Raw genomic sequence first — 15,676 nt, forward strand, 5'->3', positions numbered from 1 at the left:
ATTAACTGGGAAAGAGACCTGCGAAACCCATAAAGGCGACAGGTTTCTGCTAATAACCAAGAAACATTATATCTCACAATTGGTGCAGAATCCGACCAGAGGAGCCGCACTTTACACCTAATACTATTTAACAGACCGGACAGAATAACAGATCTGCAGGAAATAGTGACCACAATATTGTACAGTGTCACTTGTGTTTCGCTAGGGGGACTTGTCAGGGAGTCACAAAAACACTGAACTTTAGGAAGGCAAAGTCTGACCAGCTTAGAGATCTCCTCAATCTGGTTACTGGGACAATGTCCTCAGAAATAAGAATACAGAAAATAAACGGGAAATGTGTAAGAACATCCTAAATAGGCGCTGTAAGCGGTTTATACCTTGTGGGAATAAAAGGACCAGAAATAGGAAAAACCCAATGTGGCCAAACACAGAAGTAAGAGGGCAATTACCAGTAACAAGAAAGCATTTACACCACTAAAGCAGGATGGCCCCGCTAAAGATCTAAAAACTACAGTTGTGGCCAAAAGTATTGACACCCCTGCAATTCTGTCAGATAATACTCAGTTTCTTCCTGAAAATAATTGCAAACACAAATTCTTTGGTATTATCTTCATTTAATTTGACTTAAATAAAAAAAACACAAAAGAGAATGAAGCAAAAAGCAAAACATTGATCATTTCACACAAAACTCCAAAAATGGGCCAGACAAAAGTATTGGCACCCTTAGCCTAATACTTGGTTGCACGACCTTTAGCCAAAATAACTGCGACCAACCGCTTCCGTTAACCATCAATGAGTTTCTTACAATGCTCTGCTGGAATTTTAGACCATTCTTCTTCGGCAAACTGCTCCAGGTCCCTGATATTTGAAGGGTGCCTTCTCCAAACTGCCATTTTTAGATCTCTCCACAGGTGTTCTATGGGATTCAGGTCTGGACTCATTGCTGGCCACCATAGAAGTCTCCACTGCTTTCTCTCAAACCATTTTCTAGTGCTTTTTGAAGTGTGTTTTGGGTCATTGTCCTGCTGGAAGACCCATGACCTCTGAGGGAGACCCAGCTTTCTCACACTGGGCCCTACAATAGGCTGCAAAATTTGTTGGTAGTCTTCAGACTTCATAATGCCATGCACACGGTCAAGCAGTCCAGTGTCAGAGGCAGAAAAGCAACCCCAAAACATCAGGGAACCTCCGCCATGTTTGACTGTAGGGACTGTGTTCTTTTCTTTGAATGCCTCTTTTTTTTCTCCTGTAAACTCTATGTTGATGCTTTTGCCCTAAAAGCTCTACTTTTGTCTCATCTGACCAGAGAACATTCTTCCAAAACGTTTTAGGCTTTTTCAGGTAAGTTTTGGCAAACTCCAGCCTGGCTTTTTTATGTCTCGGGGTAAGAAGTGGGGTCTTCCTGGGTCTCCTACCATACAGTCCCTTTTCATTCACACGCCGACGGATAGTACGGGTTGACACTGTTGTACCCTCGGACTGCAGGGCAGCTTGAACTTGTTTGGATGTTAGTCGAGGTTCTTTATCCAACATCCGCACAATCTTGCGTTGAAATCTCTTGTCAATTTTTCTTTTCCGTCCACATCTAGGGAGGTTAGCCACAGTGCCATGGGCTTTACACTTCTTGATGACACTGCGCACGGTAGACACAGGAACATTCAGGTCTTTGGAGATGGACTTGTAGCCTTGAGATTGCTCATGCTTCCTCACAATTTGGTTTCTCAAGTCCTCAGACAGTTCTTTGGTCTTCTTTCTTTTCTCCATGCTCAATGTGGTACACACAAGGACACAGGACAGAGGTGGAGTCAACTTTAATCCATGTCAACTGGCTGCAAGTGTGATTTAGTTATTGCCAACACCTGTTAGGTGCCACAGGTAAGTTACAGGTGCTGCTAATTACACAAATTAGAGAAGCATCACAGGATTTTTCGAACAGTGCCAATACTTTTCTCCACCCTCTTTTTTATGTTTGGTGTGGAATTATATCCAATTTGGCTTTAGGACAATTCTTTTTGTGTTTTTTCATTTAAGATAAATTAAATGAAGATAATAATAACAAAGAATTTGTGTTTGCAATCATTTTCAGGAAGAAACTGAGTATTATCTGACAGAATTGCAGGGGTGTCAATACTTTTGGCCACAACTGTATAGGGAGAAAAATACTTTATCTAAAAAACTAATTACAGCTGCCAAAAAGGAAACAGAGAAGCACGAAGGAGAGTAACACTAATCCCCAGCTGTTCTTCACCTATATCAATAGTAACAGAATCATAAGTGACAGTGTAGGAGCCTTATAAAACTGTGAGGGAAGAATGGTTGTAGATGACGAGGAAAAAGCGAATATATTACACATCTTCTCCACGGTATTCACGGTGGAAAATGAAATGCCGAGAGACAAAGAAAACCCGATATTAGGGGTCACCAATCTAACCCAAGAAGAGGGGCGAAACCGGCTACATAAGATTACAATAGATACATCTCCGGGTCCGGATGGCATACACCCACGAGCACTAAGAGAACTAAGTAATGTCATAGACAAGCCATTAATTCTTATATTTAGGGACTCTATAGCGACGGGGTCTGTTCCACAGGACTGGCGCATAGCAAATGTGGTACCAATATTCAGAAAGGCTCTAAAAGTGACCTTGGAAATTATAGGCCAGTAAGTCTAACCTCTATTGTTGGTGTCGTAGCTGTTTTCGTTCTGACCAAGTGTCAGCTGTCCAGATCACCAGTGAGTCCGAATTGTGAGGTTTTTCGCCCTTTCTGTTGCAAGCGCTTGGAGACAAAGAGACTCAACACACAAGCCGTGGTCAAATCACTTTATCTGACGTAATGAAATACAAGACATGTTTTTATACCATTTACCACAATATGTGACTCTATGGAGCTCATTTGGCCCCCACCATCACCTCAGGGTCGTACCTTGTTTACAATGTAACCAGAACACATTGTTGAGAACAAATATGATCACAAGTATAGGTTCCTTGGAGACAGAGACTAGTAGTCTACATAAGAATAATTCTAGCAATAATAAGGCAAAAGGCAATTGAAGTCTTAAAGGCAATTAAAGGGATATAAAAGCAAACCATTAACCCTTCTATATCAATTTCCCCCTTTTGTAAATGGTATAACCTTTGCCACAGGGTCAGCTGATGTCCACAAAGGAGCTACTGTCTCATGGGTCTAGTACCCATAAGGGGGCTTCCTACCTGCTTCGCCCATCCACCCTCAGTGTGGACACTCACCTTCCCCATCAGCAATGGCTACCTGGGGTCTATGATACACTACAGAAGGTTCAGCCTTAGATTCTTTTTTTACGCATACATTATTCAGTAGCTTAAGTAATACATATATTAGCGCTTTTACGGCTACATAAAACAATAAGCAAAACAACAAAATTTGCATACAAGTCTGTACAATGCCAAAAAAAAAAAAAAAAAAATCCATCCTGCAAGGCCATTAAACCAATTTGCTGGATTTAGGAAAGAGAATGTGTTACCCCACCAGGAGCCTCTGCTTGCACTGTGTTGTTTTAACCATTGGTCTCTGAGTTCACCTATTCTGTCTATACCGGCCCTGATCTGGAGATTGCCAGCAGGGCCGATATAATTACGACAGGTGGGACCCATTATCTGACACATTCCTCCTTCTTTTGCTGTCAGGTAATCTAGTACTATAGTATGCTGGTTAGTAACTACGATTAATTGTCTCTGTATTGTATTAGTTTCATTAAGAACTTCAAGAATCTGGATAATCTGATCGTCCAGGTAGTCGGTGGCTTCCACTAATTTATCCCACATTTGGGTTATGAAGGGGTATATTAGCATACTACTGAATAATTTGTTATCCCCATCTCTACTAGATGCGGCCTACCATGTGGCTTATTGTCTGCAGCCCTTCTATACGAGGTGTGAATTGGGACTGCTGCTGTGTCTATTTTACTATGAGGAACTATGAAAGTGGCTGGTGTCAGTTTAGCAAGAGTGCAGACCCCTCTTATGTCCGGGCTCACCCACCTGTAGGCACGACGTCCGCAAACCAAGAATACTCCGTCAGGGAGAACACAAACGTGACCAGGGGTCTGTATACATTGGTATAAACTCAAAAGTCCTGACATAGGCTTATGGGCGCACCAAGTATTATTCATTGGTTTTCCACTTATACCAGATGTACATTTACCCCTTTCTTTCCTTATTATTTTATCCGTAGATGATTTACAGCCTTCAACATCATCCTGGTACACCGTCTTATTAACCTGTGTTTGATCGCGAGTGTATATGCGGAAGCAATTATTGTCCTCACCACAGGTGTCTGCTCCAGTGTGTTGAAGACTGAACCACAGTCCATCATTGGGAATAGGGTCTGAGTGAGGGATCTCAGTCCTCCTCCTGGCGACCATATTTCCAACATCTGAGTCATATTCCCGCCACCACATTTGTACCTTTAGGCCGCGTAATATTAAACTGAAACCAGGGATTAGCGGCCCATCCGATTATAGCCAATGAGGCAGATATATCACGGGGCACACCTAGATTGAGTCCAAGTCTCATGGTGTATGCAGTGTGGGGTTAATACCTCCCATGGCTCCAGAGGTAAGGCCAAGTACGGCATAGTCCTCGCAGATACAGGGCTGTGTGTACAGATCCAACAGTCCTTCGGTTTCTGTCCTTCCATGTCCTTTATAAGAAGAGCATGAGGCCGAATAAGTTTGTTGTCCCAGTCAGCATTTAAGAGTTTGTCCTGTGTCTCTGTAGAGTGCAGTAACCCTGTCACTGCCAGCAAGGTGATGAGGAGAACAGTCATTCTGCTGTTGACAGGACCTTCTTGCAGTGACTGGCGTGGATCCAGGTGGGCTTTCCCTCAAGTGTTACTGAGGTGGATGTGGTCAGCTGGACTTGGATGGGGCCGTCAAATCGTGGGTCCCGGATCCTTCTCACGTGTCTGCGTATAACCACCCAATCACCTGGATTCAGCTGATGCACATCTGCACTGGCATTAGGATCTGGAATGGATGAGAACACGTTTATGCACCACATTAAGTCTTTCCTGCAAGGCCTGGACGTAGGCTGTCATAGCACCGTGTTGCATTTGTAGCACCTGTGGGAAGTACAGACCAGTCTTTGGTGCACTACCAACAGGACTTCAGAAGGAGACAAGTCTGTTTCTATTTGGAGTGTGTCTGACTGAAAAGAGTGCAAGAGGCAAGCACTCTACCCAGCTCTTTCCTGTGTCTGCCATGGCTCTACCCTGCTCTTCCCTGTGTCTGCCATGGCTCTACCCTGCTCTTTCCTGTGTCTGCCATGGCCTTTTGAATTTTCAGTTTAAGTGTCCCATTTAGTCTTTCCACTTTCCCACTACTTTGTGGCCTATATGGTGTATGAAATGCTTGCTGTACACCCGGGGCCTGCATGACTTCCCTCATCATTTCTCCCGTGAAGTGTGTACCCCTATCTGTTTCTGTGGCTTCTGGGACACCATACCTGCAGATCAGTTCTTTCATCAGTTTGTCTGCAGTCGTTTTAGCAGTTGCACATTTTACCGGATAGGCTTCCGGCCAACCAGAGAAGAGATCTACACATACTAGGATATTTGCATACACTCCTACCTTGGTAGCTGTATGTCGTCAATCTGCCGTCTCTGAAACGGGTAGAGAGGCCTAGGTGTCGCTTTCTCAGGGACTTTTACTGTTTACCTGGGTTGTGCTGTGCACAGATGAGGCATGATTGTACAAGTTTCGCGGCTGCGCAACTGAAGCCAGGAGCGATCCAGAAGGCATCTACCATGGCACACATGTGACTTTTTGAGGTGTGAGTGGGGACATGTGCTGCTTGCGCCATGATTGGGAACAGGGACTTTGGTGGGCACAATTTATCCTTATTCTCCCATACTCCGTTTGAGTTCAGCTCAGCTCCCAGTCTCCCCCGGTGTACCTTCTCTGTTTGGGCAGCCTTTTGCTGGAGGGATTTCAGGACATCTAGACCCAATGTGGCTGGAATACGCTGACTCCCCGCCACCGTCCACTGCTCTCTCTAGGCCGCCTTGTGCTATTTTAGCAGCCTCGTTCGCCCTTCTATTGCCCTCTACCTCCACGGAGTCACCTTTGTGTGTGCTTTTACCTTGACAATGCCAACCTGGACTGGTAACATCAATGCCTCCATCAATTGTTTCACCAGCTCTGCATTTTTAATGGGCTTCGAATCTGTGAAAATATTAGCGACTTTACCTGCGGCAGCTCTACACGCCTCAGTGAGTGCCTTCAACTCTGCCTCCTGCGCCGACATGTGAGGAGAGAGTGGTTCCGCTCGGATTACCTCATGTGAGGATACTACTGCATATCCAGTGTAGAATCGTCCATCCTGGTGGTATCTGGGGCCATCTACAAAAAAGAAACTGAGTCTGCATTAGGAACAGGTTTTTCATGAATGTGTGCAAACCCAACTGTCTCCTGACTCATCAGTTCTATGCAGACATGTTCATGCGTCATGTCAAAGTATCCTTCCTCACTTGCCAATACGGTCACCAATTCCCCCTTTTCTGAATCCACAGGCAGGAGGGTGGCTGGATTCAGAACGTTACATCTTTTGAGGAGTGACATACTCAGGAATTAGTAGAGCACACTCAAGTCGGAGCTGTCTGGCCATAGACAGATGTTTTGGTTGAACTTGTAGGAGTATGGCATGGATGTCATGTGGGGAATAGATTGTCAAAGGAAACGTCAGTGTGATCTCACATGCCTTTCCTAGTAGTGCGGCTGCTCCTACCGCACAGACACAATCAATTTTGTGTGAGGCCCCGGGTCTGATGACAAGCAGCCATAAAGTGGTTGGAATATTTGTGAAGCGGACCTTATCCAAGGCCTGCAGTAGGTCACTAAACCTAGGAAGGTGCATAGATGCTGATGTGACCTGGGTAGAGGGAGATTGTGAATTGCCTGTTTCCTGTCAGGTGTCTGGTACCTTCGGCAATATAATGTCCCGACAAATGTCACCTTTTGTTTGTAATACTGTAATTTGTCACGTGAGACCTTGCAACCCTTAGGGTCATCCACGTACTGTAATAGTACAATCAGCGGATGAGGTGATGGCCACTACTCAAGGATCCCTGCCATCGCTGCTGAATAGATGGCAGGGGGTTTCTTTCCCCCTTTGTGGGAGGACTGTCCAACAATATTGTTCACCTTTATGTGTAAAGGAAAAGGATACTGACAGTCAGGGTGCAGGGGTACAGAGAAGAATGCACCTGCTAAATCACTGACTGTGAAACATCACTGGGATCTGTGACAGTATTGTGTGTCAGGGACGATTGAGGTCACACTCACTGTATCATCATTAATAGTCATGAACCTTTCTGTAAGTGTCAGCAAACCCTTGAGTCCTTTTTTTTCCCTAATGGGATACAAAGTGGTGTCGCAGGGGAAATGATCTTTGCAGTCCGGGGGGGGTTTCTTTGCACCAGAACCCCTGCCTTATCATACTCTCTAATATCTCTGCTCGGGGCCATTGATTTGGCTAGGCTCAAGGGGTATTGCTTAAAACAAGGAGGAGTGGTTCCTTCTTTCATTTTAATCATGACGGGGGAATGGGCAGCCGACCCACATCAGTTTTCCCCCCTTGCCCAAACAGTGTCTGGCACCTGTCCCATTTCCTCATCCTCAGGCATTTTGGTGTCAGGTGTTAGTTTCACCGCTTTTGTCATATACACCATTGCCGCAATCTTACACAAATGTTTATCTGAGAGGGGACTTGTGACTGTAATACCCTCAGGAGAGTCCTGTATGGTGGCCGGGATCGCACTCAGCACATCTGCTCCCAGTAAATTCATAGGGGTATTGTCACTAACAATAAGTTTTGTAAGTACCACAATTCCAGCACCTCACTGTTTCTATGTCCTTAGGTCCCTTATTACGTCTCCACTTTTTTCTTTGTGCTCCAGCATACATGACAGGTCGTCTTATTGTCCTTGTTTGCTCAATTGCTCAATTTCTTTAGCTACCATAAGGAGGTCTTTCGGATCTACATGTCTCCATTCAGGTCTGGCTGTCTGTACTGCGTCTCGTAAGTCTTTGTTCATACCGTCAATGAATGCATTCACCAGTATTCTAACATCAAGTGGGTTTATGTGACTGTACCCCGTCTGCCCATTTCAGCTGTAACCGTCCAAAGTACATCTCTACCCTCTCTCCTCTTTGCTGTGTCACGTCATTCAGGAGTACGGACTGCTCTGATTGTTCCACTGTAGCCCACTGTCTTAGTGACTCACAGTATGTCTCCAGATTTATCATCCATGCCCCAAGCCTGATTCTTTGTCACATCTGTGTGTGTCCTAATTATATGTCCTAATGCGTCACCTGCCTTTAACCCTTTCACCCCCAAGGGTGGTTTGCACGTTCATGACCGGGCCAATTTTTACAATTCTGACCACTGTCCCTTTATGAGGTCATAACTCTGGAACGCTTCCATGGATCCTGGTGATTCTGACAATGTTTTCTCGTGACATATTGTACTTCATGTTAGTGGTAAAATTTCATTCAAATAACTTGCGTTTATTTGTGAGAAAAACGGAAATTTGGCGAAAATTTTGAAAATTTCGCAATTTTCCAACTTTGAATTTTTATGCCCTTAAATCACAGAGATACGGCACACAAAAAACTTGATAACTAACATTTCCCACATGTTTACTTTACATCAGCACAATTTTGGAAACCAAATTTTTTTTTGTTAGGAAGTTATAAGGGTTAAAAGTTGACCAGCGATTTCTCATTTTTACAACACCATTTTATTTTTAGGACCACATCACATTTGAGGTCACTTTGAGGGGTCTATATGATAGAAAATACCCAAAAGTGGCACCATTCTAAAAACTGCACCCCTTAAGGTGCTCAAAACCACATTCAAGAAGTTTATTAACCCTTTAGGTGCGTCATAGGAATTTTTTTGAATATTTAAAAAAAAATGAACATCTAACTTTTTTTCACAAAAAAAATACTTCAGGTTCAATTTTTTTTTATTTTACCAAGGGTAACATGAGAAATTGGACTGCAAAAGTTATTGTGCAATTTGTCCTGAGTACGCTGATACCTGATATGTGGGGAGGAACGACTGTTTCGGCGCATGGCAGAGCTCAGAATGGAAGGAGCGCCGTTTGACTTTTTCAATGCAAAATTGGCTGGAATTCAGATCGGACGCCATGTCACGTTTGGAGAGTCCCTGATGTACCTAAACAGTGGAAACCCCCTACAAGTGACCCCATTTTGGAAACTAGACCCCCCAAGGAACTTATCTAGATATGTGGTGAGAACTTTGAACCCACAAGGGCTTTACAGAAGTTTATAACGTACAGCGGTACAATTAAAAAATCATATTTTTTCCACAAAAATGATCTTTTCACCCCAATTTTTATTTTCCCAAGGGTAACAGGACCCTAAAAGTTATTGTGCAATTTGTCCTGAGTATGCTGATACCCCACATGTGGGGGTAAACCACTAATTGGGGCGCATGGCAGAGCTCGGAAGGGAAGCAGCGCCATTTGACGTTTTTGGCTGGAATTGAGATCGGACATCATGTCGCGATTGGAGAGCCCCTGATGTACCTAAACAGTGGAAACCCCCCACAAATGACACCATTTTGTAAACTAGACCCCCCAAGGAACTTATCTAGATGTGTGGTGAGCACTTTGAACCCCCCAGTGCTTGACAGAAGTTTATAACGCCCTGGCGTGAAAATAAAAAATTCGTATTTTTTCCACAAACATGATCTATTAGTCACCATTTTTTATTTTCCCAAGGGTACCAGGAGAAATTGGACCCCAAAAGTTGTTGTCCAATTTGTCCTGAGTATGCTGATACCCCATATGTGGGAGAAAACTACTGTATGGGCACACGTCGGGGCTCGGAAGGGAAGTAGTGACGTTTTGGAATGCAGACTTTGATGGAATGGTCTGCGGGTGTCATGTTGCCTTTGGAGAGCCCCTAATGTACCTAAACAGTGGAAACCCCCCCCCACAAATGACCCCATTTTGAAAACTAGACCCCCTAAGGAACTTATCTAGATGTGTGGTGAGCACTTTGAACCCCCAAAGGCTTCACAGAAGTTTATAATGCCCGGGCATGAAAATAAAAAAATCGTATTTTTTCCACAAACATGATCAATTAGTCCCCAATTTTTTCATTTTCCCAAGGGTAACAGGAGAAATTGGACCCCAAAAGTTGTTGTCCAATTTGTCATGAGTACGCTGACACCCCATATGTGGGAGAAAACTACTGTATGGGCACACGTCGGGGCTCGGAAGGGAAGCAGTGACATTTTGGAATGCAGACTTTGATGGAATGGTCTGCGGGTGTCATGTGCGTTTGGAGAGCCCCTGATGTACCTAAACTATTGAAACTCCCCACAAGTGACCCCATTTTGGACACTAGGCCCCCCACGGAACTTATCTAGATGTGTGGTGAGCACTTTGAACCCCCCAAGTGCTTCACAGAAGTTTATAATGCCTGGGCGTGAAAATAAAAAAATCATTTTTTTCCACAAAAATGATATTTTTGCCCCCAATTTTTTATTTTCCTAAGGGTAACAGGGGAAATTGGACCCAAAAAATTGCTTTGCAATTTGACCTGAGTATGCTGACACCACATATGTGGGGGTAAAGCACTGTTTGGGCGCATGGCAGAGCTTGGAAGGGAAGGAGCACCATTTGACTTTTTCAACTCAGAATTGGCTGGAATTGAGATCAGACGCCATGTTGCATTTGGAGAGCCCCTGATGTGCCCAAACAGTGGAAACCCCCAATTCTAATTCCAACTCTAACCCCAACACACCCCTAACCCTAATCTCAGCCTTAACCCTAGCCCTAACCCTAACCCTAACCCTAGCCCTAACCCTAACCCTAGCCCTAACCCTAGCGGGAAAATGGAAATAAATACATTTTTTTATTTTATTATTTTTCCCTAACTAAGGGGGTGATAACGGGGGGTTTGATTTACTATTTATGGCGGTTTTTATGTTTGGCAGCTGTCACATGCTAAAAGACGCTTTTTATTGTAAAAATAGTTTTTGCATCACCACATATTGAGAGCTCTAATTTTTCCGTATTTTGACCCACAGAGTCATGTGAGGTCTTATTTTTTGCGGGACGAGTTGACGTTTTTATTGGTACCATTTTCGGGCTCGTGACATTTTCTGATCGCTTTTTATTCCGATTTTTGGGACGCAGAATGAACAAAAACCAGCATTTCATCAATTTCTTTTGGGGGGGTGCGTTTACACCGTTCCGCGTGCGGTAAAATTGATAAAGCGGTTTTATTCTTCGGGTCAGTACGGTTACAGCGATACCTCATTTAGGTCGTTTTTTTATGTTTTGGCGCTTTTATGCAATGAAAACTATTTTATATAAAAAATAATTATTTTTGCATCGCTTTATTCTGCGAGAAATAACTTTTTTATTTTTTTGCGGATGATGCTGTGTGGTGGCTCGTTTTTTGTGGGACAAGATGACGTTTTCAGCGGTACCATGGATATTTATATGCGTCTTTTTGATCGCGCGTTATTACATTTTTTGTTTGGCGGTATGATAATAAATCATTATTTTTTGCTTCGTTTTTTATTTTTATTTTTTAAGGGGTTCGCTAAAGGGCTTAACTAATGGGACAGATTTATAGGGCAGGTCATTACGGACGCGGCAATACCTAATATGTGTACTTTTATTGTTTTTTTTTTTTTTTATTTCTAAAAAATGGATTTATTTGGGGGAATTTTTTTTTTTTTTTTTCTAATTTATTTGGCGATTTTTTTTTAATTTATTTTAACTTTTTTTTATTTTTTTTTTACTTTATTAAATAGTCCCAGGTGGGACATCACTGTCCTGTGACAGATCGCTGATCTGTCACATCACAGATCACTGTGACAGATCAGCGATCTGTCACAGGCAGTGCCGAAGGCTTCCTCATGCCTGCGCTTGAGGAATCAACCTTTTTCTGCCGACAGCTCACCTTTCTTCTGAAATGCCCTCCCAGTGTGCCTGGACCTCTGTCTTACAGGCCACACTTAGCATGTCAGAGAGAGCCTGCCAAGGTGTAGCGGGAAGGCTCCTTGCCTCTCACCCGCTAGATCAGCTGACTAGATAGAAATAGCTCCATGGATTGTGGGAAGGCTACTTCAACTTAGACAGCTCACCTTTCTTCTGAAATGCCCTTCTGTGTGTCTGGACCTGTCTTACAGCCCACACATAGCAAGTCAGAGTGAGCCTGCCAAGGTATATCCAGAGGGCTCCTCGCCCTCGCCTCTCACCCACAACAAAAAAACCCGCTGACTAAAGTAAGAAGGCCCAGGTGTGATAGGCCTCTGACCTACTTCATCAGCCGTACAGTCGGCTACCTCCTCTGTTGATACACAATTTGCTATACAAATCAATCACACAACTAGAAGCAGGTTCAAACACATTAATGACCAAACAATCACTTACAATTCCCTTCTAAATTAGGCACCATATCTTACTTTTAACTTCCAACTTCAATTAAGTACTGTTGCTTTAAAATGCACAAATCTTTCAGCGTGTACCTTACGGATAGAATTACAGAGAATTTTGAGCACAACTCACACTCAGCAGAGATAAGAGCGAAGGGAGAAGAAAAACTGCGCAGCGGCATCATTCCCCCCTCCCATCAGAATGCAGCGTCATCCTTCACAGAATTCTGTAGTTCTTTAGACTTATTGTTACGGCGGCGGAACACGCTTAAAAAAATATAAATAAACGTGTTCGCCGCCCGGGGTCCACCGTGCGGCAGGTGTAATAACCGCTGCTAAAATAGGCAGAGCACACGGACGGGAATGTGCACAGGGAAGAAGTGTACCTGGTGCACACAAGCAGACTCTGTTAGAACTCACAGAGCTGTACCCAAAAAACACAAATACAAAAACGTTGAGTCTGTATTAACTTCACAGACACTCAGCGGCACACGTGCGGTAGCCAAAGCCGGAGTAGTTAAGAACAGCACTACAACCGAATGGACTTACCGTAGATAGGTGTGTGCACGGCGTCGCAACTGCGAACGCCAAGAGCGGGCTGCAGTGCAATATAGCAGGCGCAAAGCAGGATGCTGGCTGCTGCAATAGAGGATGCTTGAGCGCGCTGGCGCTAGCGCAATACTGGCTGACCCGATCACTCACACAAATGTAATATCAGAGGGAAGGGGTTTCATAATAAGTCATCCACCAGACCAAGCATCCATCACCAAACACACAGCAGCAAGTATAGAAAATACTAGTGCATGGCATAGCGGCCATGCGCACTTTTTATAGCGTACGGGACCTGCCGGAAATCTTCAGAGCCCCGAGCATAACCAATCAAATCAGGAGCAGGACCTGAGCACCTGACTCCTGAACTCCAGTGAGAGCTCGTCCCGTGAGCATGCTCAGAAGCAGGGAAAAAGGACTTAGCCTCTGGAGACAAATGTGAGAATCTGGGTTGCTGCATATGCATAGAATGACCCAGATTCCTAACATTACCCCCCCTCCTAGGGCCCCCTCCTCCCTGAACCCTCCGATCCATCAGCCTGTGCCCGACAGCAGCACAGGTCTCAGACTCGTCAAAAGGCGAGCCTGATCTCCTGGTAGGTGAAACCAAGAACCGGGAGATGCGGACGGTATCGTGGGAGACCAGATCACCAGGTCTCAGGAGGGACACCCGGGAGACAGTGGGAGTTTTAGGAGACGGCCGCCGTGTATCGGCGGGCGTAGCCACTCTCCGTTCGGGAAGGCTATCCCGAGCACATAGGGTGCATGCCCGAATGAATTTCTTTACATCCCGAGCTCTGTGCGGCCACCAATACGAACCGGCCAGTGACTTCGTGGTCTGCATATAGCCACGATGGCCGTCCGCATTGGGCGCATGTGCCCACGCGAGAACTTTAGGCCGCTGGCGAGGAGGGACAAAAGTCTCGCCCACCGATTCGCAATCAGACCAATGCGGGAAGCTTTCTTCCTGAGAAGCAGCAGGCGGATGGTGACCACCGCAAATGGTCTCTTGCGCCGGACATGTCTCCAAAATGGTGCGAGACACCTCCATGGGCTCGGGGGGTAGAACCTCTGGCTCGGGCAGATCCAAAGGCTCAAAAAATTTGGGAGCCGGAGTACCTCTACGTTTGGTGTGAGCACGCTCCAAACCACGCTCCGAAAAACGGAGGTCAATACGGGAGGAGATGGAGATTAGCTCCTCCAGAGTGGTAGGGATCTCTCTAGTGGAGAGAGCATCCTTCACATGCTCAGCTAGTCCTCTCCAATAAACTGGGATGAGTGCCTTGTCAGACCACTCTAACTCAGACGCCAATGTCCGAAAACGGACGGCGTATTGGCTTGCTGAGAGTGATCCTTGAGACAAGGCCAGCAATTGGAGAGAGGTATCATGGGTAACCCGTGGACCAAGAAACACCTGCTTGATAGCAGTAAGCAGATTAGCCGCTGTCCGAACATCCGGGTCACCACGCTCCCAAAGTGGCGTTGCCCATTCCAGCGCCTTGCCTGACAGTAGGGATATAATAAAGGCCACCTTGGCCCGTTCTGTAGGGAATTGTGCAGCCAGCAGCTCCAGATGGATCGAGCACTGGCTGATAAAACCCCTGCAGGAGGCGCCATCCCCAGAATATTTCTCAGGTAACGGGAGGCGGGTAACTGTCGGCGCAAGGGCGGATATGGACATACGTCCCACTGCGTCCGTAAGTGCCTGGACAGCAGCATCCATGGCTTGCGAAGCTGCGAGAGCCCTCTCAAGGGTGGTCAAGCGAGCCTCGAGCTGTCGCGCGCATTGCAACAGTTGCTGCTGATCCGCCATTTTTAGCCAGACCCGGGCGCTAGTATTATGTTACGGCGGCGGAACACGCTTAAAAAATATAAATAAACGTGTTCGCCGCCCGGGGTCCACTGTGCGGCAGGTGTAATAACCGCTGCTAAAATAGGCAGAGCACACGGACGGGAATGTGCACAGGGAAGAAGTGTACCTGGTGCACACAAGCAGACTCTGTTAGAACTCACAGAGCTGTACCCAAAAAACACAAATACAAAAACGTTGAGTCTGTATTAACTTCACAGACACTCAGCGGCACACGTGCGGTAGCCAAAGCCGGAGTAGTTAAGAACAGCACTACAACCGAATGGACTTACCGTAGATAGGTGTGTGCACGGCGTCGCAACTGCGAACGCCAAGAGCGGGCTGCAGCGCAATTTAGCAGGCGCAAAGCAGGACGCTGGCTGCTGCAATAGAGGATGCTTGAGCACGCTGGCGCTAGCACAATACTGGCTGACCCAATCACTCACACAAACGTAATATCAGAGGGAAGGGGTTTCATAATAAGTCATCCACCAGACCAAGCATCCATCACCAAACACACAGCAGCAAGTATAGAAAATACTAGCGCATGGCATAGCGGCCATGCGCACTTTTTATAGCGTACGGGACCTGCCGGAAATCTTCAGAGCCCAGAGCATAACCAATCAAATCAGGAGCAGGACCTGAGCACCTGACTCCTGAACTCCAGTGAGAGCTCATCCCGTGAGCATGCTCAGAAGCAGGGAAAAAGGACTTAGCCTCTGGAGACAAATGTGAGAATCTGGGTTGCTGCATATGCATAGAATGACCCAGATTCCTAACACTTATCAAAATCAATTTCTACAAAGAAACTCAAAAT

Source organism: Dendrobates tinctorius, unplaced genomic scaffold (genome assembly GCF_039654945.1).
Source record: "Dendrobates tinctorius isolate UK_male_01 unplaced genomic scaffold, ASM3965494v1 ptg000393l, whole genome shotgun sequence".
NCBI classification, from domain to species: Eukaryota; Metazoa; Chordata; class Amphibia; order Anura; family Dendrobatidae; genus Dendrobates; species Dendrobates tinctorius.